Source organism: Penaeus vannamei, chromosome 14, assembly GCF_042767895.1.
Source record: "Penaeus vannamei isolate JL-2024 chromosome 14, ASM4276789v1, whole genome shotgun sequence".
Lineage (NCBI taxonomy): Eukaryota > Metazoa > Arthropoda > Malacostraca > Decapoda > Penaeidae > Penaeus > Penaeus vannamei.
This window is the reverse complement of record NC_091562.1, coordinates 7,000,117-7,012,616: the sequence shown is the minus strand read 5'-3', so window position 1 is coordinate 7,012,616 and position 12,500 is coordinate 7,000,117. Positions and strand designations below refer to the sequence as shown.

The window sequence follows — 12,500 nt, the reverse complement described above, 5'->3', positions numbered from 1 at the left end:
TCTCTCTCTCTCTCTCTCTCTCTCTCTCTCTCTCTCTCTCTCTCCCATCCATCCCTCTCATCCCCGCATCGCATGAAAAGCCGCCAGAGGGGGAATTTACGCTCGCCAGTTTAGCATGAAAATTGTGCAGTAGTGTAAACTGGAATCCCCTGAGCCGGTTGAACAATGAAAGGCAATTTACGCATCCCGTAAATCTGAATTATGGCGCATTCTGGCACCCCGGGCTCTTGGCGGGGGGATTGGGGGTGGGGGGGTGGGCGTTGGGGTGGGGTGGGGGTGAGGTTGGGGGTGGGGGGGGTGGAAGTGGGGGTGGGGGGAGGGGGAGTGGTTGGGGTGGAAGTGGAAGTGGGTGGAGGAGGGGGTGGAAGGTGGGCGTGGGTGGGGGGATGGGGCAAAGTGGGCGTGGGCGGAGGAGGGTGGGGGTGGGGGGAGGAGTAGGAAGACTGGAGATACTACAGGAAGGGAAAAGGGTTTGGGAGATGAAGGGAGATCACGGAAGGAAGGCAAGAGGGATGAGGATTAAGGGAAGAGCTAGAGGAGAAGGCGGAGGAAGGGGAAGAGAAAGAGAATGGGGTCGCGTGGATTCGAGGGGAACGCGATACCATTTTTCTTATATTATTTCTTTCTTCTTCTTTTTTCTTTTTCATATTCTTTCTTCTTTCTTCATTTTTTCCTTCTTTCTTCTTCTTCTTCTTCTTCCTTCTTTTTCTTCTTCTCCTTCTTCCTCTTCTTCTTCTTCTTCGTGTTCTTCTTTCTTCTTCTTATTCTTATTCTTCTCCTTCCTCTTCTTCTTCTTCTTCTTCTTCTCCGTCTTTCTGATCTTACTCCTTCTCCTTCTCCTCTTCATCTTCTCCTTCTCCTTCTTTCTTCTTCTTCTTCTCTTCTTCTTCTTCTTCTTCTTCTTCTTCTTCCTTCTCCCTCTTCTTCTTCTCCTTCTTCTCTCTTCTTCTTCTTCTTCTTTTTCTTCTTATTCTTCTTCGTCTTCTTGTTCTTTCTTCTGCCTTCTTCTTCTTTCTTCTCCTTCTTCTTCGTCTTCTTCTCCGTTTTCTTCTTCTTCTTCTTCTTCTCCTTCTTCTTCTCCTTCTTCTCCTTCTTCTTCTTCTTCCTCTTCTTCTCCTTCTTCCTCTTCTTCGTCTTCCTCTTCCTCTCCTTCTCCTTCTTATTCTTCTTTCTTAGAGGCTCAGTTACGCCTTGCCCTGAGTTCGGATTCTTGCCATCGCCATGAATCAGGTCGAGTGGACTTCATCCGGAGAATCGTTGCTGACTGATTCACTAATTGGCTCAAGGCTCGGGGGGTCGTGTCCTTGCAATGACGAAATAACGTTGCAATAGACTAGGCAGCCTCTGGGGGTCGTGTCCTTGCAATGACGAAATAACGTTGCAATAGACTAGGCAGCCTCTGGGGGTCGTGTCCTTGCAATGACGAAATAACGTTGCAATAGACTAGGCAGCCTCTGGGGGTCGTGTCCTTGCAATGACGAAATAACGTTGCAATAGACTAGGCAGCCTCTGGAGTAGCAGTGGGGTGGGATTAGGGCTGAGTGGATGGTGGCGATGGGAGGAGTGGCTGGATCCTGGGATTAAGGAGATATTTTCGGTATCTTTGTCGCCATCGCTTTTTTTTATATATCTATTTATTTTATTTTATTTGTTTATTATTATTATTTTTATTTATTTATTTATTTTTTTTTTTGTGACAGGTAGTCCGTTAGCGCTGGTTTGGTAAGACTGTATATATATATATATATATATATATATATATATATATATATATATATATATATATATATATATATATATATATATATACATATATATATATATATATATATATATATATATATATACATACATATATATATATATATATATATATATATATATATATATACATACATATATATATATATATATATATATATATATATATGTATATACATATACATACATATATATATATATATATATATATATATATATATATATATATATATATATATATACATATATATATATATCGGTCTATTTACTTATAAAGATTCTGGAAAGAAGAGAAGCCGAGTGTCAAACATGTCAGAAAGTTCGGTGACCCCCTCCCCCCCTTCCCCCCATATCCGGCGAAAGTGTCAGCCGAATGTCAGAACAGTCCAAAGAATTCTTGACCTTCCTGCGTCTCTCTCTCTCTCTCTCTCTCTCTCTCTCTCTCTCTCTCTCTCTCTCTCTCTCTCTCTCTCTCTCTCTCTCTCTCTCTCTCTCTTGACCCCCTTCCCTTCCTTTTCCCTTCGTTAGTCGGTTTGTTTGCCTTGGATCCTGTTGCCACGCCCGCGCCGCCGCTGCCATGGCCCGGAATACTAAGTTTTTTATTTTTTATTTTTTTTTGTGGTGGATGTGGTTGTCGTTTGGTGAGGCTGTGCTTGGTCGTCTTTTTATGTCCGTCTGTGTGTCTGCTTGTCTGCATATGTGTCTGTGTTGTATATGTCTGTCTGCACATGTGTCTGTTTCTGTCAGTCTGTCTGCCTGCATACACGTTTGTGTCTTTTTTGCTTACATATATGACTGCGTCTCTTCGTGTGTGTGTGTGTGTGTATGTGTCCGTCTGTCTGTGTCTGTCTGCCTATGGTTCTTCTGTATGTACTTGTTCCCATGTTTTGTCTTTTTTTGCGGCCGAACTGAGCTGAATTGTATATGAATTGACCTGGTATATCTAGATGTATTTTTGTTGTTTTGATTTTTGTTGGTGTATTGAAAACGGGAGAGATGTTTATTGTTTTATTTAATGTTGTTATTAACGACGGACCGTATTCATGTTGACAAATGTGGAAAGGTATGAGTGAGAACGAGTATCTTCACAATACAAGAGACGTATTTTTTTGTAAATACATCTCTTGTATTGTGAAGATATTCGTTCTCATTCACACCTTTCCACTCGTTGTTATTAACATTATTTTTTTTTATATATATCACCGATTTCCTGCTGCCCGAATTTACTTCTGTGAATTAGTGTGAAAAAAAAGAAATTCAGACCCTTTGAAGAAGTTTTTTTTTTTCTAATTCACCATAAAAGTTGTGATGAATGTGGGAAGACTAGAAATGGGAGCTGGTGGTTGAGGTTGGCCGTCTGAATTTGTCTGTTTTTTTTGTATTTGTTTTTTGCTGGCTTGATTAAATGGTGAGCCTTAGGGAACGTGTCCGCGATTCTGATATTGCAATGCTATGTGTGATAGTTTTTTTTTGTAGGCCTATATCTGTATCAAGTTAGAGAGAGAGAGAATGAGGCTGAGACAGACAGACAGACGGAGACAGAGACAGAGAGAGAGAGAAAAGAAACAGAGGGGAGGAGAGATAGAGACAGTCAGACGGAGACAGACAGAGAGAGAGAGAGAGAGAGAAAAGAAACAGAGGGGGAGGAGAGAGGCAGAGACTGAGGATGAGAAAGAAAGACAGACAGACAGACAGACAGACAGACCGGCAGTCAGTCACATTTCTTCATCTCCGCCGAAAAGTGACAGAACTGCAACTATCCCTGTTCCCGCGAGTGCATTCCCAATTCCAAAAAAAATATTCGACCGGACGGGAAAGCAACCGATTCGCACGCTCCAATGACCCTTATTTCACCTATTTATTCAGTCACGTTTTTAGTTTTGTTGTCATTAATTCCCCTCTCTCCGGGGTGGAGGGTTTCCGATGCGGAGGGAAAGAGGGGAGAGGGGGGGGGGGCTGTGGGGGTCCGTTGGGCAGTGATCCGGCGGTGAGAGAGCTCGCGTTCGGGTGGACTGGCGGCACTCGATCCGCCAGTCCACGAGAGGGAGCTCCTCCGCCCACCGATCATCATCATTTTTATTAGCATTATTATTACTATTATCATGATTGTTATTATAATTATCATCATCGTCATCATCATCGTCGTCATCATCATCATCGCCGTCATCATAATCGTCGTCGTCATCATCATCATCATCATCGTCATCATCATATGCATGATTCGCTGTTTAGAGAGAGTATACCCGATCATTCTCGTTTTCCTTAATTATTCAACCCACTTCCTGGCATCGCGCTCCGCTGTGCGAGTGATCCGCGGTCGTGTTCGGTCGGTCGGGCTTCGAGACTGACTCCCGACGCGTGGACGCTCCTGTCGGGTCGTCGGATCTGGTGGAGGGGGTGGCGTGGGGTGGTGGTCGGAGGAAGAGGGGGTGGGGGGTGTTCTGTATTGGGGGGGAGTCGGGTGTCGTGTGTGGACGCTCCTGTCGGGTCGTCGGATCTGGTGGAGGGTGGGGTGGGGTAGGGAGGAGGAAGGGGGGGGGGGGGGTGTTCTGTATTGGGGGGGAGTCGGGTGTCGTATGTGGATGCTCCTGTCGGGTCGTCGGATCAGAGGAGGGGTGGGGTGGGGTAGGGAGGAGCAAGAGGGGTGGGGGGGTTCTGTATTAGGGGGAGTCGGGTGTCGTTGTTGGGGTGGGGAGGGGTTGGGGTGCGGAGGGGAGGAAGAGGAGGGGGGGGGGAGATGTGGTTTGCGGGGTGGGTGGATGGGTATGTCGGTGAATGGATAGATGGATGAATAGATAGATGGATGAATGGATAGATGAATGGGTAGTTAGGTAGATAGATAGATACACAGAGAGAGAGGGAGGAAGGGAGGAAGGGATGGGAAATGTGTGTACGTGTTTATGCCTATGTGTACACACACGTACACACATACACACACTCACGATGTACCAATTATTTTATGTACACAAAGATCTCTCGTCGACGCCATTCCTCTTGTTTCCTCCGATGAAGATCCTGTCATTTGTCTTTCGAGTCGACAACAGACTCGAATGTTATGTTATATTTTAATGTTCGGAAAATCACGCCCATTATTAGGCCAAAATACTATAACAGAGATTCATTAATCACAACAGGAAATACGCTCAATCATCAAATTAATTAATCAAAACTGGAATTGCATTTAATCATCTCGAAAAAAGGGACCCAGCTGGACCCGAGAGAAATGCGCCAGAGAGAGAGAGACGGTGCGTTTGAACCACCTGGCGAGCGTGGAAGGGACGCGAGACCGAAGCCCCGTCGGCAGGAGGACTGAGGGAGGAAGAAGAGCCGGGGCGTCCTCGGCGGTCTCTTCGCCCGGGGTGCTGCTCCTCCTCCTTCGCCTTCTTCTTCTTCTTCTTTTTCTTTCTTTTTCTTTTTCTTTTTCTTTTTTTTCTTTTTCTTCTTTTTCTTCTTCTTCTTCTTCTTCTTCCTCTTCTTCCTCTTCTTCCTCCTCCTGCTCCTCGTCCTCTTCCTCCTCCTCCTCCTCCTCCTTCTCCCTCCTTCTCCTCCTCTTCCGCCTTCTCCTCCTCTTCCTCCTTCTCCTCCTCCTACTCCTCCTCCTCCTCCCTACTCCTCCTCCTCTTCCTCCTTCTCCTCCTCCTCTGTCTCCTTCTTCTTCTTTCTCCTCCCTCCTCCTCCTCCGCCTGCTCCTCGTCCTCCTCCTCCGCCTGCTCCTTGTCCTCCTCCTCCGCCTGCTCCTCGTCCTCCTCCTCCGCCTGCTCCTCGTCCTCCTCCTCCGCCTGCTCCTCGTCCTCCTCTTCCGCCTGCTCCTCCTCCACCTTCTCTTCCTCCTATTCCTTCTCTTCCTCCTCCTCCTCCTCCTTCTCCTCCTCCTCCTCCTCCTCCTCTTCCTCCTCCTCCTCCACCTCCTCCCCTCCTCCCCCTCCTCCTCCCTCCTCTTCCTCCTCCTCCTCCTCCTTCTCCTTCTCCTCCTCCTACTCCTCCTCCTTCTCCTCCTCCTCCTCTTCCTCCTTCTCCTCCTCCTCCTCCTCCTCCTCCTCCTCCTCCTCCTCCCCTCGCGCGCCAAGGATAAGCCCGCACCCGAGGCGGAGGTGGCGAGGAAGTCTTATCCTCTTGTTAGTTGCGTGAGGATCTTGGAAGAAGTGTTGTTATGGTGTAGACATGGGTGTTAAGGGTGTACATTTACCCTGTATTTAGTTGTTTTTGGATGCCTTATTATGTAGTTGTGATGGTGAGTCGTAGATGACTATATGTAACTTTTTTCGGGCTCGGCGACAAGGACGCATGCTGGTGTTACCGGCGGTGCCTGCGGGGTCGTGCCCCCCTCCTCTCCTCTCCTCTCCTCTCCTTTCCTCTCTCTCTCTCTCTCTTTCTCTCTCTCTTTCTCTCTCTCTCTCTCTCTCTCTCTCTCTCTCTCTCTCTCTCTCTCTCTCTCTCTCTCTCTCTCTCTCCCTCCCTCCCTCCATGCTTCCCTCCCTCCCTCCCTCTCCCTCCTTCCCGCCTTCCCTCCTTCTCTCTCTCTCTCTCTCTCTCCTTCCTTCCCTCCCTCCCTCCCTCCATGCTCCCCTCCCTCCCTCCCTCCCTCTCTCTCTCTCCTTCCCTCCCTCCCTCCCTCCTTCCTTCCCTCCCTCCCTCCCTCCCACTCTCCCTCTCTCTCTCTTTCCGTCGCCGTTCTTTGCAACTGATTCCCGCGCGAGTCCAGGGCGAGTTACGGAGCGGGGGGGCGTTGCCTTCGGCCGCGAATCGTGGTTTTTAGATTTGTTGTCATTATTTCCCCTCTCTCCTGGGTGGAAGGTTTCCGTGGCGGAGGGAAAGAGGGGAGAGGGGGAAGGGGGGGCTGAATCCTGGCCACGAGGGTTTCACGGGGGGGAGGGAGAGAGGGGGTGTCTGAAAGCTTGGACAAGGAACAAACCATCAAGAAAAGAGAAAATTGTTAAGAGCATGGCGTCGAATCGGAAAGAAAAGCAGGTCAGGACAAGAAGGCAATTCCCCGGCCGAGAACACGAGCCGGTCTAATGAGGCCGAACGAGGCGGTAAGGCTCAGAGGCGGCTTCATTTCCCCGCGAAAGGCGACGGTACCGCCCGGCGTCACAGCTCGCGCGCCTCGTAACCCGCCAAGGAGAGCTATCGGCGGCTCAAGATGAAGGGGGATTGGCGGTGTTAGGGGCGTCTTTGGGGAGCGGGGTGGGGGGTGGGGTGGGGAGGCGCCTGGCGGTGAGCCTAATCATGGTTGTTTTTTGAGAGAGGGAGGGGAGGGAGGGAGAAGAGAGGAGGGGAAGAGGAGGAGAGGGAGGAAGGTTAGAAATGAGAGAGAGAAAGAGAGTGAGGAGTTGAGGAAGAGAGAGGAAGAGGAAGGAGGAAATGAGAGAGAAAGAGAGTTGAGGGGAGAGAGAGAAAGAGAGTGTTGAGGGGGGAGAGAGAGAGTGAGTTGAGGGGAGAGAGAGAAAGAGAGTTGAGGGGAGAGAGAGAAATAGAGAGAGTTGAGGGGAAGAGGAGAGAAAAGGCATAGGGGAAAAGATGACACGGGGGGATGGAGTGAGGTGCGGCTGTGGGGAGAGACAGACAGGCTGGCAGGCATACAGATTGACAGACAGACAGACAGAGACGCTATACATAACAGAGGCAAACAGGGAATGGACAAAACAGCAGGCAGACGGCGACAGGGAGAGCGGGGCGTCGACTACATCAGGAATCGACCATCAGTAATGAGTTAGCCCCAAGGAGGAGACACAGCCGAGTGCGGCGTATTAAAAGGGTTATTTACCGACTTGATTCACAGTAAGAAGTCGTCGAGGGAGAGCGCGGGGGCGAGCTGGAGAGCGACCGCGCCTGTTCTTGGCGTCGCTGTCGGTCCGTATGACAGAGACGGAAGATCAGACTGAAGGTGAATTTGAATTGAGGACGGCTATAAATGGCCGTTCTTTGGTCACGCCATCGAATAGGTCAGTGGGAAGATGACCAAGCGTAGGTCACAGGTCGGACGGCAGGTGGCGAGGGAGACGACTAATCTTATCGCGTTTGTTGCGTGAGGATATTAGAATGGGTGTTATTATGGTGCAGACACGGGTATTAAAAGTGAACATTTACCCTGAACTTAGTTATTTTTTTGGTTGCCTAATTATGAAGTCGTGATGGTGAATCGTAAATGACAAAATGTAGCTTTTTTTCGGGCTCGGCGACAATGACACGTGCTAGGGTTACCGGCGGCGCTTGCACGGTGGCTGCGGCGGCCTTGCGCAAGACCCCGACCTCCGAATTTCTTAAAATAACCCGTCTTGGCGTCGAGCTGCGAGCGTGAAGGATTGGCCTGTCCTTAACGGCGCAGGCTGTTGCTCAGCGTGATTGCGGGTCGGTTTAAATCGCGCGAGTTTAGGGCGGCCGCTTATTTTTTTTTAAGAGATCGCGGCTGGAGTGGGCCGAGTGCGGGGGGGGGGGGGGGCGAGGCGCTGTGCTTTGCCGTGTTCCCGTGAATTTATTTGTTTTTTTTTACCGGGCCGAATGTACTGAATAGGCGGCTGAACTCGGGAGTGAAAGCCTGAATTAATATTTTTTCACAATTTGCACGGAAAGAGAGTCCCTGGAGTGTAAATGCTTTTAGTGTAAAATGAGGGCAATGAGAGAGTTCTGAAGCGTGATGCGTGCTAAGCGGACGGGTTCCTTAAGGAACGAAAGCATGTTTGAAAACTAGTTTGAAAGAGGAGGAAGGGATGGGGAGAGGGAGAGGAGAGGAAAGTGAGAAGGAAGGGGGAAAGGAAGAGAGAAGGATGGAGAGGGGAGGGGAGGGAAGGGAAGGGAAGGGAGGGGAGCGAAGGAGGGGGAGGGAGAGAAGGATGAAGAGGGGAGGGGGGAAGGGAATGGGAAGGGGGAGGCGAAGAAACGGGGGGAGGAAGAGGGGAGGGAAGGGAAGGGGAAGGGGGAGCGATGGAATGGGGGGAGGAAGGGGAGGGGAGCGAAGGAACGGGAGAGGAAGAGAGAAGGATGAAGAGGGGAGGGAAGGATGAAGAGGGGAGGGAAGGGTGCGATGTCAAGTAGGTACCAAGTTCCACGTAGAGTATTGACTTTCGGAAGCCTTGATGTCCGCTGTGTCGCTATTGCATTCCGTCACGCCAGGTCTTCCCGCCACAGGCTCCGCTTCTTCGTTATTTCGCCGAAGGTTATTTACGTCTTGTTGAGAAGAAAAACGTGATTCAAACTCCATCCGCGTCATTCAGTCGACGTATTTTTTTTTTTTTTTTTCATCTCTCTCGTGTTTACGCCACGAGCGAGCTTACTAAAAAAAAAAAAAAAAAAAAAAAAGGTAAATAATTGCGATGTGGGTTCCGTTGGATCTCGCTCTTCTGCCACGGATTAAGGGGTGGGTGGGAGCAGGATGGGGTCTCCTATTCATGCCCCCCCCCCCCCGTCATTGGTTTCCGCGAGCCAGGGTCATCCATCACTCTATATTCTCCCGGGGCGTCGACTCTATTATTTCTCACCCCCTTTTCTTCGCGGGGCCGAGAATGGGGTCCCGGGCGAGAGGGTGGGTTCGCGACCCTCTCTGGAAATCGACAAGGTTTGGCGAGGGTAACGCAGCCCCAAGAGCGGTCGTGTAAGTGCAGACCCTCGTGCCTGTCGTCCTCGTGCCTGTCGTCCTCGTGCCTGTCGTCCTCGTGCCCCGGCTCCGTCCCCCTCGAGTGCTGGTGAAGCCGCCGTGTGGGAGGGGATCCGGAGGCCCTCTCTCTCTCTCTCGGCTCCCTCGGCCTCGAGGCCCAGGCGCTGAGAGCACGCCTTCTCTCCCTCTCTCTCCTTATCCCCATCCCCCTTTCCCTCCTAACCCCCTCTCTCCTCTCCCTCTCTCTTTATCCCCATCCCCCATCCCCCCTTCCCCCCTCCCCCTCCCCCTTCTCTCCCTCTCTCTTCCCCTATTCTCTACCTCTTCCCTTCCCCTCTTTCCCTCTCCTCTACCTCCTCCCTCCCCCCTCCCCCATCGGTCCTGTCACGTCCTCCTAATGTGCTTGAAGGACCTTCTGGCCACGCGCGCGGCATGCTGGAGCGGGTCTCCCTCCTCACTCCTCCCTCCTTCTCCCCCCTCCCTTCTCCCTCCTCCCTCCTTCTCCCTCCTCCCTTCTCCCTCTTCCTCTTCCTCCTCCCTCCTCCCTCCTCCCTCCTCCCTCCTTCCTCCCTCCTTCCCTCCTCCCTCCTCCCTCCCTCCCTCCTCCCTCCTCCCTCTTCCCTCTTCCCTCCTCTCTCCTCCCTCCCTCTCTCCTCCCTCCTCCCTCGTCCCTCCCTCTCTCTTCCCTCTTCCCTCCTCCCTCCTCCCTCCTCCCTCCCTCCTCCTCCTCCCTCCTCCTCCTCCCTCCTCCCTCCCTCCTCCCTCCTCCCTCGTGCCAATTTCCGTCCTGTGTGTTCTCGACGTTGGCTGAATTACCACTCCGCGTGCAGTTAGACGCCGCCCTTTCTTTAATTTTTGAGGCTCTTTGCTCATTCATTCGTTCATTTGTATTGGTGCTTTGTTTTTGTTTTTTGATGAGGCGCGAGAGGGGGGAGGTGGCATGCAAGGTGTTATTTTTTTCTCTCTTTTTATTTTTATCTTTTATTTTTATTTTATTTAATTTATTTATTTATTATTTTTTTTTTTTATTATTTTTTTTTTTTGGAGATTATCGGAGCAAAAAGGGGGTGATGACGGGGAAGCAGATGGTGATTGCGGTGTGTGGCGGGAAGAGGAGGAGAAGGGATGGGAGGGGGGGATAAGAGGGTGGGGGGTTGACAGTTTCTCGTAACTGTCATGTCACGTAATAGTTTGCAATTGTATTGTCATTTTTCTACGTTATTTACGTTAAGTCTTTTTGTGTTCCTCTGTGTAATTTGCTTGTACGATGATGATTTCGGAAGTGTATTACAAAGTATTAAGGAAAAGATTTTATGCTTTTGTATTGTCGTGGTCTGTTAAGTCTTTGACCTTCGTGGGAGATACACAGCCTCGTTAGTACGCGCCAATTTGCACATAGTCATTGAAGCGTTTTTTTGCAGAGTAATGCGGGTAATTCATGAGCCGCCTTTTTAAGTATTCGCAACCACAACGCTCTGCCGCTGTTTGTTTGTTTTTTTAATGAGCAATAAGTCTGTGTGCTCGTGAGTGGTCTTGTCTTCGTTCCACGTGATGTAGAGATACAGTGTGCGTCCTTACCGCTGAGCGCAAATAGACTTTTTACCGACGGTTCATTGGTTAATGAGATTCTAGCAAACAGATTTATTTCTATTTTTTCTTTTTTCTCTTCTTTTTTTTTCTTTTTTATTGATTTTTTTCTTTTTTTTTTTTTTTTTGCGAATATTTCATAAGCTTAATTCACTGCTCTTTATTTACCCGAGTTATTAGCCGGGTCGGGGAATTTTTCGCGTTCGTCCCGCCCCGCCCCGCCGCTTCCCGGAACGCACAAAAGGCCCCGGTGAACAATTTCAGCTGTTCACTCGGCTGAAATATGGGCTTCAAGATCGGGGTTAATCACGTCTGTTTATACGACCAAATGAGGGAGTTTTGTGAGTGTTTTTTTTTTTTGTTTTTTTCTCTTTCTTTTTCTCTCGGCCGAATAAAGTTTATTTGCCGGCAGCAGCATCCACTTCCAGACACATATGGACGGTTGCAGGCTTAAGCACACATTCCAGACTTAATCAGGCTGCCGAAAGGAGGACTAGGAGGCGGGGTGAAGGGGGTGAAGAGAGGGAGACAGAGTGGTGGGAGTAAAGAGAGAGAGAGAGACAGAGAGAGAGAGAGAGAGAGGAGGAATGGGAGGCGAGGAAAGGGAGAGAGGAAGATGGTAATAGGAGAAGAGCTGTTGCAAAACGTCTCTCTTTCTCCTTTTTTTGTGTCATTCCTTCGTTCTCTTTGTCTTTTTCTGTTTTCCCCTTCCTCCTTGACCAATACCTATTCATCCTCCTCCTTCACTTCCATCTCCTCTTCTTCCTCACCCTTCCTCTTCTTCTCCTCCTCCTCCTCCTTCTCCTGTTCCTTCTTCTTCTTCGTCTTCTCCTCCTCCTCCTTCTCGCTTGCCCGTCCTCGTCCTCCTTCTCCCTTCCCTGTCTCCTCCTCCTCCTTCTCTTCCCCCTCCTCCTCCTCCTTCCTCCCCTTCCTTCTCCTCCTCCTGCTTCCTCCCCCCCCCCTCCTCCTCCCCCTCCTCCCCCTCCCCCCTCATTCTGCCTTCCCCATCCTCCTCCCCTCCCCCCCTCCTCCTCCTCCTCCTATCCTCCCCTCCTCCTCCTCCCCCTCCTCCTTCTCCCCTCCCCATCCTCTCCCTCCTCCCCCTCCTTCCTCCTCCCCCCTCCTCCTCCTCCTCCTCCTCCTCCTCCCCCCTCCTCCTCCTCCCCCCCCTCCCCCCCTCCTCCTCCTCGTCGGGGGGAAGATCTTTCCATCGCCGAGAGATTGATGGAGTTGCAAGGTTCAGCGCGAGAGGAAGGCGAATTATTGCGATGAAGCTGGGTCATGTTGGCCTATTGATCGATCCGGGCGGAGGGCGGACGTTTCAGCGCCGGAGGGAGGGAAGGGAGGGAAGAGAAGGGAAGGGAGGGAGGGTGGGAAGGAGGGTGGGGGAAGGTGAGGGAGGGATGATGGGGATGGGAAGGGGAAGGGAAGGGGAGGGAAGGGATGGGAAGGAGGGTGGGATGGGATGGGAAGGGGGAAGGAAGGGGATGGGAAGGGGGAAGGAAGGGGAGGGATGGTAGGGAGGAGGGAAGGAGGAGGGAGGGATGGTGGGAGGGGATGG

The 12,500-nt window shown here is 50.6% G+C and overlaps 1 protein-coding gene across 6 annotated transcripts in view; it reads left to right on the top strand.

Moving 5' to 3' along the window:
* Khc-73 (Kinesin heavy chain 73) overlaps positions 1-12,500 on the top strand; it is a 303,968-nt gene that overhangs the window by 114,195 nt on the left and 177,273 nt on the right. The window lies entirely within an intron of this gene.